Source organism: Asparagus officinalis, chromosome 8 (genome assembly GCF_001876935.1).
Source record: "Asparagus officinalis chromosome 8, Aspof.V1, whole genome shotgun sequence".
NCBI lineage: Eukaryota > Viridiplantae > Streptophyta > Magnoliopsida > Asparagales > Asparagaceae > Asparagus > Asparagus officinalis.
In genome coordinates this window covers 79296857-79308722 of record NC_033801.1, presented here as the reverse complement: position 1 = coordinate 79308722, position 11866 = coordinate 79296857, and the positions used below count along the sequence as shown (strand labels likewise).

Below are 11866 nucleotides of genomic sequence, written 5' to 3'. Positions count from 1 at the left end.
GTTGTTCTATTTTGTAATAAGGGCATGTTTAACCCAAACATTGTGTCTCGGATGTTATTTCATTTGTGATATGATTTTTTATTCTGAGTTGTTTATTATATTCTTATTAATGGTGATCAGGGACCTATGACTTCGTATTTTATATTACTTGACGCTTAGCGTATTAGGCTGAGAAGAAATGGTATTTTATTTATTCTCCTCAATCTAATTCGTTGTGGGCTTGTTCACGTTTCGATTCCCCGGTATTTTGAGAAGCGGGGTGTGACAGGTTTTTTTGGTGGCCCATGTAGGTCTCGGTCCCGAGTTCCTATTAGTGAGAATATAATGAATAATTTAGACGCATATCATATTTCATCCGTAAGACTATAGTCAGCTCTTATCCTATCATCTCGACGAATTATGTCTTAGTCCCTACCTTGTCACTTTTTGACTCCGAAACTTCCCGCTGTTTCTTGTCTCGTCACCTACGACTACACTCTCTTTCCTAATACCGGTCATTATTTTATGTGTTATTATTTTTACACTATATTTTTTTTATTTGACTTATGTATCGTTTGATTGTATTGATTTTTGTATTATTTATTACATTATTTTATGTATCACATACGGTGTTATATTATATGTTTTTCATTAAAAATATATAAGTAACATAGTCCAAGGAAAATTATTACTTATATATTTTTAATTGTTCAAATCATATTCATTAAGTGTTTCGCATTATTCTAGACTTCACACATACATCACATAGCATATCTGATATTTAGATTATTTTCTTGTGTTTAAATATATTTTCGCATATCTAAATTGTGTATGTGTGCACTTTTTCCGTCATACCATCTATTATTTACTTATGTTTTAGATTATTGTATATTGTTCGTATTTTTAGTAATATACTTTAATAAGTTCATGATTTTAGTATTCTACATAAGCATTACATTCTTATTCTTTATTTTTTTCAACTCATAATATTTTCAGTACATAGTTATCTTATCAGTTAGTTTTGTCTTGTTAGGTTGTTTTAGTTTGTTCACATTGATTTTATTATTTCTAAGAGCAATGTATTTCTATTTTGATATTCAAACAATTATTCATATTGTTAGGTTTGGAGTTTGAGTTACTAATGATATAGTTTTTGTTACTATATCTCGTATCATTGAATATTATTCCTTTATAACTAATATAAAAGATTATTCTAAATAGCATTTGTGGGTATGTATAGTATTTACTCTTGGGTTGTTTATAGTTTAATTGCATATTTGTTGTTGTTTGCTTCGTTTTTTTAATTGTATTATTTTGTCATTGTGACAATATATATTGTATACGCATGTTATTTTTCAGTATTTATTTTATGGTAATTTTAGATTTTTTATGTCTTTTATTGTGTTATTAGTTGTTATTCATTCTCTATTCATTATTTTCGTTTACTTGTGTTGTGTTTTACTTTTTCATTATTTTTATATTTACTATTCTCTTTTTCATTATAGTGTATTCACGTATATTATTATATTTATGATGTATATTTTTATTGATTTATAATCATTCATCATTTCTAATATCAACTTTGTCTAATCCTGTTTTGTTTCATGTATTATCGGTGCTTATGTTTACATGTTCATCAATCATTCATGGTATGTTTATTTACAATATCTTAATATTTTTATTATACAAATTTATGCCCTTCTTATGTTTTTATTTGTTTATAAATCTATTTTATCTTCCATAGTTCATGTTTTATGTATTATACATTTTAATTTATGTATATTTATGCTGATTGTATTTATGTGATTTTTTAACTACTATATAATATACTACTATGTCTGAATTAATTTTATATAGTGATGATTATTATTGTTGTATCTTATTTATATTTATTATTTTACCTTATGAATATTACTAATATTTCTGATTTATTATATTGTTTGTCGAATATGTATAATTATGTCCTTCTTATTATGTTTTATATAAAATACCTATTTTGAATCACTTGTTTACTCTTACGTCTATTTTTATATTGAGTTCGGACCAGGCTAAAAACGGATTGCGTGTAGTCCTCTGATCGAGTTTGTGTAGCGGTATTGGATGCACATATGGGATATGCGAACAGTTAGTTATCTGATAATATGAACGTTGACTCTATGTAAGATGTGGATTAGTGGCCTGTTATAGGATGATTAGTTACAAACCCTCGTCGCCCAGTTGATTTTTAGATTCTTATGATTATTATGATTTAGTAGTGGATTGCATGTTGATTTAGTTGGATTTTTAGTTGCACGTTTCTTTGTCATTTCTGTTGCATTGGTTACCGCATTGGTCATTCGACCGTTTTATTTTTTCTTTTGTGGGATCTTATCGTGTGCTATGCGCGCTGACCTATACCTGTTTTCTCTGGTGTACGTCAGATTTAGAGGATGAACAGGTCTAGTTTGGAGACATGTCAGAGCCAGGGTATTCTCAGTCGGAGAGCATTGCAGACAGAATTGAAGAATAGGCCGAAGCTCAGTTATTTTCTTTTCTTAGTTGATGGTCCTTAGTTGCTTTTGTAGTACTTTTCATTTCTGTTGGATGATGTATTTTCATGTTTCTTCAGTATTTAGTTGTTCTGTTTTGTAATAAGGGCATGTTTGACCCAAACCTTGTGTCTCAGATGTTATTCTATTTGTGATATGATTTTTTATTCTGAGTTGTTTATTATATTCTTACTAATTGTGATCGGGGACCTGTGACTTCGTATTTTATATTGTTTGACACTTAGGGGCTGTTTGGTTCAATTCCTAGATATAGGGAAATACATTTCCATGTACAAAAACACAAGTTTTGAGTTTTTCAAACTTTTCCAAGAAATAGATTGTTTCGCTTTGGTTCGCAAAAAAATGGTGGGAAACCAATATATTTATTTTTTTGTGTTTGGTTCGCATGGAAAAAAAGGAAAACTTTTGTTTATATGGCAAAAAGCTGACGTGGCTGCAGTTTTCGTCGATTTCACGAGGTTGAGGAAGGAATTGGGGGAGAGAAAAAAAATCTGATGTGGCGGTGATTTTCACCGAGTTTCCCTTCTTCAACCCTAGCGAACCAAAGATGAGAAAAGAAACCGACGGAAAACTTATATCCTACGTGACTACGAAAAATCTGATGTGAAGGCGGTGTAAAACTTTTCCACCGAGTTAAAAAACGAACCAAACAGCCCCTTAGCGTATTAGGTTGAGAAGAAATGATCTTTTATTTATTCTTCTCAATCTAATACGTTGTCGGCTTGTTCACGTTCCGATTCCCCGGTATTTTAGGAAGCGGGGCGTGACATATAAGCAATCCATTCTTCAAATGTTTGTTTAAGTTTAGTAATCCTTCCACGCTTATAAAAAAACATAATTGACATTAAAATAAACAACTCCATTTTTATCATAAAATTTTTAAATATTCTTACCTTTGGTGATGGTGCAGATGAAGATTCACCAATATCTTTATTTTTCTTACTCATATTTTTTCATGGTTAGCATTTGGTATGTAAACATTGTGTTTGATAGATATATGGATTGGTACGTTTACTTGGTGGTTGGATGTTGAATCTGACAATATTTATTTGGATCAGTAAATTTTCTGTTGGTTTTGCCCATGGTTTTAAAGCGCTCATGATTTTGAAACCTAATTGGTTTTGTTTCTTGTAGTACAGTCTCAATTATTTACATATTTGGTATTTTCAGGTTTGATGTGATTTTCCATGTCATATAGATGTTTATGACTAATCAGGTTGTTTATAGGTTTTTACATGTCCCATAAGAAATTTTTATTAATTCAGGTGTGTATTTCATAAAATTATGAATAATCATGTTACTACAGATTTCATATGATTTTTTTATATCAAACAAGTTTCGTGTGATTTTTTCATGTCAAACAGGTATTATTCATGTCAAATCAGGTACGTAGTTCATAACTGTTACGATAATAATGTCATTACATCTTTCATATGATTTTTATATCATAATCAAATATTTATGATGAATTTGGTTATTCACTGGTTTTTCATGTTATATTTACACTTTTATTTTGGTAAGATTACCTCTCATAACGATCATAAATAAAGTTATCTTTAGTGAGTGTAAACTTACCATGATGACCATATACACTTTTTCCTACATATTTCAATACCAACCAAATATAAGAAAAGTGAGAAATGTCTAGTCAACAAAAGTTTTCCCCTTTTTTTGATACCAATCAAACACAAGAAAAGTGTATATATTAGTTTGCCATCATGTTTTATGTATGAACCAAACCTAAACAATCTATTTCTTAGAAAAGTTTGGAAAACCCAAAACTTTAGTTTGTTTACATGTATTTGTGTTTCCCAATACATGGAAAACAAACCAAAAAGCTCCTTATAAGAAAGTTGCACTTTAATATTCAAGTGTAAAAAAGTAGCATTTTAATATATTATGATAACTCATATATTATGCTAGTTATCAGGACATATTCTTAAGAATATTTCCATGACAATTAATAATATGTACTAACATACTAATTTTTAACAACTAAAATAATAAAATATTATTTTTTATAATTTAAGATATTTAAATGTAAACGTGGTGGAAGAATAGCGTATTTAAGTGACGTTGAGCCCGAATTCTGAGTAACCGGGCGCTGGACCAAAAATAATCCATCGCCACGGTCGGCCAATGGATCGGGCCTAATCGAGCCTAATCGGGCCGGATCCAGGTGAAGTTTGGATAACCCGAACCCGTTTCATCACCGGGGGTCCATCATTTAACCAGACCGAGAGAATGGGTAGAAGAAAGTGATTTCTCTCGGCCATGGCGTTGTCTCCTCGCATTCTCTCGAGATCCAAGCAGGTATTCCATCGATCCCCTTCGCAATCTCCGTTACAACATCCGACAGGATCTACATCGATCTCAAATCATCTATCATTGACAAATTTAGGGTTTTATTGTTCGTTCCCGTTGCGTTGGTTTTGGGAAACCCTAGCGTCAAACTTTATCCTCTTTAACCTTTCTTATGTAAATGTATGATCTTTTTATGGTACTCTGTGTGAATCTTGAGAAAGTAGTTATCTTTTTTTTTAATTCTTCTGATTTATGCAGTTATATGGAAGTAGTCAAATCATTGTACAACACGAGCATTGGGTGCCTGCTCGTTTTTACGCGAAAGAAGCTGCTCCAGCTGGACTCCCTCCTCTTAAGGGAGATGGTAAGCCGATCAGATGACATGTTTCTATTTGAAATTTAATACGGTTTATACCTTGATTAGAACGAAATTTTATATTTGTACTTATCCGATATCTCAGCGTTTTTTCAAATCATTTACAGCATTTGTAGCTGATTGCATATTTAAGGTGAAGTTGACTATTTATTTGGGGTGAAGTTATTGATTGACGTTCCTGTGGGCACATTACGTGTCAGAATGAGCTCATGAGTACGTCGTGAGATTGTTTCTGAAGATGGATGCTATGAATTTATTTGCGCATAGTCAAAGAAGAGACAACTTGTCCCATGTGACTTAGTTCCATTCAATAAGCATTTTCCATACTGAAGGCGGTCTTTGTTGTGTTGGGCCATGTTCGGTTGCAAATTTATTCTTCTTTTTTGTATCAACGTATAATTTCTTTTTGTAGTGCTATAAATGCATTCTATGCATATGTTGAAATATGTTGTTAGCCCATCAACCCTAGATTAATTATCAACTAGATGTATATCATCCTTATTCCAACATTAAGTATATTTTTCTACAACTAAAAGCATTCAAAAACTGAACTTGGAACTGCAGCTGGTGACCAAAATTCATGAGGCTTTTAATTTTATTGCTTATTCCTAAATTTCCTAACTTTGAATTAGTGTGGGGATGCATCTCTACTTGATGTTAGCTTCAAATGTTATCATATATGTAGACCACTTTTTGTAATAGAGCAGAAGGTGAAATTTTCTCAACACTCTTCTTATGTAATAAACCTAGGTGAGCCTTTGAGTGAGCTTGTAAACCTTAACGTCTGGACCACAGCTTTTTTCTCCTCTAGACCAACCTTTTTGACTAAGAAGAACAATGAGAATTTAAAAGTGGTCAAAGCACTTATTTTTCTCGATTTTTTGAAGATCCTTATGATGTTCAGCTATTTAGATGAATGTACTATTCCCTTGAAAAACTCATTTAATTAATTATTAATCGTTGTCCTTCTTGTTCTTCTGCTTTATTTTTCTTATTATTTATTTCAGTTAATCTAGATTGAATTCATGATTATTGTGTTCCTTTATATATAATCTTATTGATACTGGATACATTTCTGCTTGAAGAGATGTTGAAAAACATCTTTTATGAGGTGAAGAACAAATTCGAGACGGCCCTTGGTATACTTCGTAAGGAAAAGATCACAATTGATCCTAATGATCCCGCTGCAGTGAGTCAGTATGCGAAGGTTATGAAGACTGTAAGAGAAAAGTAAGTTCTTTATATGTGTTGTTAAATCCTTCAGCCGTGATGATTTAATTCTATCATTATGATGTTGTCTGTTGTTTATGCTCTATTTTTCTTTTTTTCAAATTCAGAAACTTGCGACAGACTTCTTGGTTGTACATTCATTTTTTTTATTACAGGGTGTTATATAAAATTGATATTTTTGCATATGGACACGTATGTAATTGATCATGATTTACATCATTTGAATTACATGGAACTTTGAAAAAAGTATAATCTGTTTTCCTTTCTTTTTGTACTATGTTCCTAAAATGGAATGTCTTCAATACAAAGCTGTTTGCTATATTTCAGAAACTTCTAAACCCTTAAAGTTAGGTGTGCATGGTTGGAAATATCTAATTTCTGAACCCATTCTCTAGTTGCTTGCTTTCTCCTTGGATTACTTAACTTGCCATTTGTTCAATTTTTAAGTTAGTTTGAGAGATTATGTTTTGTCATCTTTAGTTATTTGAAAGGCACTTCTCACATCTACCTGTTCAGCGATATCTCTTGTCCTGCCTTCCCTGCAACATCTCTAGAGAGAGATGATGGGCAGCTAGGTTTCATGGATGCAGGTGCAGGTGCAGACACGAACACAGACATGGGACACAGAAAATTTGTAAAGGGCAGGATACGGGACACACACACAAATATTATACACACACACACTCACATATATATACATATATACATATATACATATAGAGTGCCACACAACACAACACCCAACACACACATACTATCCACGACGCACATATATATATATTATATATATATTATATATATATATATATATTAATATATATATATATATATATATATATTTAAAATTATATATATATTATAATATATATATATATATATATATATATATTATATAATATATATATATATATTCATATAGAGAGTAGAAGAAAATGGTATGCTTGGTACCAAGCACAAGTTTTTGTGGGCATAAGTTTTGTGCTTGGTAGTGAGGTGAATACTTCCCTCCACTCATGAAATCAGGGCGCCATTCACATAGGTTGGGGAGTGTTGAGAATTGGAGATGAGTGGATGGGAATAGGGACACCTCACTACCGAAGCATACCCATTTTTCTCTCAATATATATATATATATATTATATATTATATATATATATATATATATATATATATATATGTGTGTGTGTGTGTGTGTGTGTGTGTGTGTGCGTGCGCGTGTGCGCGCGCGCGCGTGTGTGTGCGTGGACGGACGCGTGCTCGCTCGCGCGTGTGTGTTATATATGATATGTATATAACATTTACATCAAATCAAATATTGAATAAAAAACAATTGTACATTTCTTTTACTATCTATAACAATTAAGATTTAAGTTAAATTTAACTAAAAATTAATGTTTAACATCAAAAGTTTAGTTTTGATCTCATGGGATACGATGGGATTTTTCAAATCTTTTAAGTAATGGGTTTCAGTTATCAGTTGAAACCTATTGGTTTTGAGCCAATATACCAAAGAAACGAGTTTCGGGTTATAACTAATGGGAAAATCAGGCTTTGCTTTGAACCACACGTGTCCATCGCGTGCCCTTGTCAAATTTGTGTCCGACAGGATACAACGCCCAAAACGCAATGTCTGTGTAACATTTTATTGATAATTTTTCTGTCCTTAAAAAGAAACTACTCATATTGGAATTTGGGATACTATCAGGAAAATACAACTTGGAGCATATAAAGAGTAAAGTTGAACCACTATGCATGACCATCTGTGCCTCATAATGGATATTTAAGGAATGCAAGGGAAACAAATGCCTTAGCCTTTAAAATATTTTTTTTACCAATATATGATTTTGACGAGTTCAAGTCACAAAGTTTACATACCATGTGGTGCATTCCTGAAATAGAGTGGAGAAAATCATTTTTATGAGTTTTGCATTTAGTCTTTATGTTGCATAGACTTGTGGAAATTGTCTCTGTATGCACGTTGAATACATATGACACAATTAAATATGTGTACTTCTGTTTTCTCAGCCAATATGCCCTATCTGGTATGTGTTGCGTTAAACAAAGGGTCACAGTGCCTTTTTTGCTGAACCTAATTATTTTCCCTTGAAACTAGAGAAGGGAAGAGAAAGGTTCAGTAGCACATACTTCCCACTCATAGCATAGCCTATGAGATTATATCGCAAGAGCTGTCCCATCCTATGTTGTATGGTACGGGCATGAGCACGGGTATGGGGCATGCCAAAGTTTTAAAAGTTAGGGTTTGGGGCCTAGGCCATATATATTGAATTAATAATTTACAGGAGGTCAATATTGTTTTTTCATTCATATGGTATGAGAACAAAAAATTACAATAATATTTTTTATATTTCTTTTATTATGTATAGTATAAATTTGAAAGCCTCTTGTTTTTTAACTAGATACGCAAATGGCTCTCTAAAATCATAGTTTTGAACTGATTATGTGGTGCAACAAACCCATCCATAGTTTCAGAAAGTGGATGTAAAATAGGATATACAATCAAGAAGTGCATGATGATCGATTTAAATTAAAACATGTATTATTCAATTGAGTACACATATGAATAAATGTACACATATATTCAAGGAGTATCTGAGGTGTATTTGGTGTCCAGTTCGTGGTATGCAAACTGTAAGATATGGGTATAACTTCATGATAGAAGTGTCGATGTAACATAACCCCCCATCCTTCTGGGGTCAGGGATTAGTGCTACACAGAGAGTGGAATTTGTAAAAAGTAGAAGAAATGGGTAGTGAGTTAGCATTCCGAAAGATGAAGTCAAATGAAATTAAATTTTTTATGCAAGTATATTGGTTAGGCTACAAACTTCTAATGTTGAATCTACAATGTTAACAATTGATCAGCATTTATTTACTTTTACACCAGTACTTTATTTTTCGACAGTTTTTTTCCTTTATTTTTAAACTAGCTAATGTTTCATAGAAAAAAGATTTGAAGTGAAGTGTCCGTTGATGTTCATCAGTTCACACTCATGGACGGCAAGAGTTGTAGAAAACTGTAAAATGATATAAGGTGAGTTGGATTTTTACTTGATGATCACTAATTAGTGGCTAAGCTATGAAGTTAGTGTTAATCTATCGTGATCATTTTCCCCTGCATATCATTTGCATAAATGTTGTATCTCATATCATAGGATACGCTAGCCAATGTGGCAATGTGCGATCAAATATACAACTATATTTATCACATAATTATAAACTAATTCAAAGCATATGAAACAATAAAAGCATGGAAAAATGTAACTAACGAAGGAGGATTGGTAAAATCCTGTAAAATCCTTTCTTTTATTCTATATAAATAGTTAACAACTCAAATTTTAGTGCAATGACCATTAGACCTTTGATCAAGATGATACTCTTTTTGATACATAAATTCTTTTGCGAGGAAACCATATTTGTGTTTGATATCCATATTGCAGGATTCTTATTAGGCACCTTCCATGAGAATGTGTACATCTCCAGTTTTAGAGCAGTGTATACCTGTGGATTGGGTTCGTTCTATGATATGTTATAAATTCATTTGTAAAACTTATTATGGATTTCATAGTTGGGTCATTAAGAATTTGCAATATCTTCACCTCTATATTTTATCATGCCTGATACATGTACACGTATCTTCTTATGTGAGCACCATGCACAAGTTTTACATAATAGTATAATACGCAGAAGTAAAAACACTACATAAGTAGTTTCATGAAAGCTAAATTTCCAGAAATGGCAAAGTAAATTAATTTAACATCAATTGATAATCCCAAATTTATCCACAGAGCACCATCACTCAAGAACGGATACCACTTTCAAGAATATTAGCTTCATTTTTCTTGTCTTTACATGTGTCTCAAGTTAATTAGAGATCCATTAATCTTATCCTAGCTGAAGCTGAGAGAATATGAGATGAAGAATACAGAATAATGGAGACTGATATATCCTATGAGAAACCCTATATCGATCAGGTTTCTCACTTTATAACTACAGAACTAAAGATGATATATGATCCGAAACATGATAAAACCTCAAAAGCCAACATAAACACCAAAATTACTGTGATATGTGATGTAGCCTACCGTACTGTACGATACAAGAGGCAAATCACACGATATTGGGACCTTACTATACTACCAACATATGACTCATGCCTTTTTTGCATATATCATACTATGTCGTAATCTAATTGTGTCATATATATTAACTATGAGACTGTGAGTAGTAGGCAACTTGCTGAGGGTGGATGATGCCAAGAACTAGGCTAAGTGGATGATGCCAAGAACTAGGCTAATGTCAAGAGGCTTGGATAACCTCATTACCAAAATAAGGTAACAATTCCAGCAGAGGAAGAATACGTGAAGGTGAGCATGCTTCTCTTACAGCGATACAAAACTCAGAATGCAACTTTCATGTATTATTTTTGAAAATCACCTGGATTAATTGGGGTGTGTTAGCAGAATACATCGTACACGTATATTCATTGTTTTCCAGGAATGATATGTGATGCTATGAAACCAAACAAACGATCCATCATTGTTTTCCACTAGGAATGATACGTGATACTGTAAGATCAAACAAACAATCCAAATCTTGTCTAGGATCAGTCATCAGTTAAACTTACATTGTTAGACGGAGGACATGAGAACTGATTGAACAGTTTTCTTTTTTGTCTTGCATTGCTAGCCTAATTGTTATGATGCTATATGATTGCATTATTTATTTATTTATCTATTCTTGTGTGGCTTATTAGCATTGTTTTAAATATCCCCGACATGGCCCGATATATCCCCCGATATATCCTTTTACAGGGCTTGCCGCAACCGATATGGTCTTTAAATATCATTTACCGCTTTTTGGCTATTTTGAGTGATAAATCCCCGATATGGCCGATATATTAGCCGATATGTGGACCAATATATCTTTTTATATAGCTTATTGCAAAATAATATACCGTGTTTGGAATTTTTGGGCGAGATATCAAGATTTTTCCATTATATCAAATGACATTTTGCCCTAAAAAAAACAGATCGAATGTTGCAACGTTGCTTCGCACTTTTGTTTGTTTTATAATGTTGATTAGTGATCCTAAACATATATTACTCATATTTTGTATGCTTAAATTTCATTACATATGTTGAGATTACATTTTAATGCATTATACTATGTATGCAAACATTCATTATGACATTCCGATATTTACCACATATCCCCGATATTTCCCCGATATCCGCAATCCGATATGAATTTTGGCCATCCGATATTTCCCCGATATCCGATATTTAAAACCTTGCTTATTAGTGTACTATGATCTTGTTTCCCGTGTCAAGGATGTGATCCATAATTTATATGTTCCTTCTGCAGGGCTGGTTTATACTCAGAATCTCAAAAGTTTCAATACACCATCC

General features: G+C 32.3%; 1 pseudogene; it reads left to right on the top strand.

Moving 5' to 3' along the window:
• LOC109820582 overlaps positions 4661-11866 on the top strand; it is an 8754-nt pseudogene continuing 1548 nt past the window's right edge.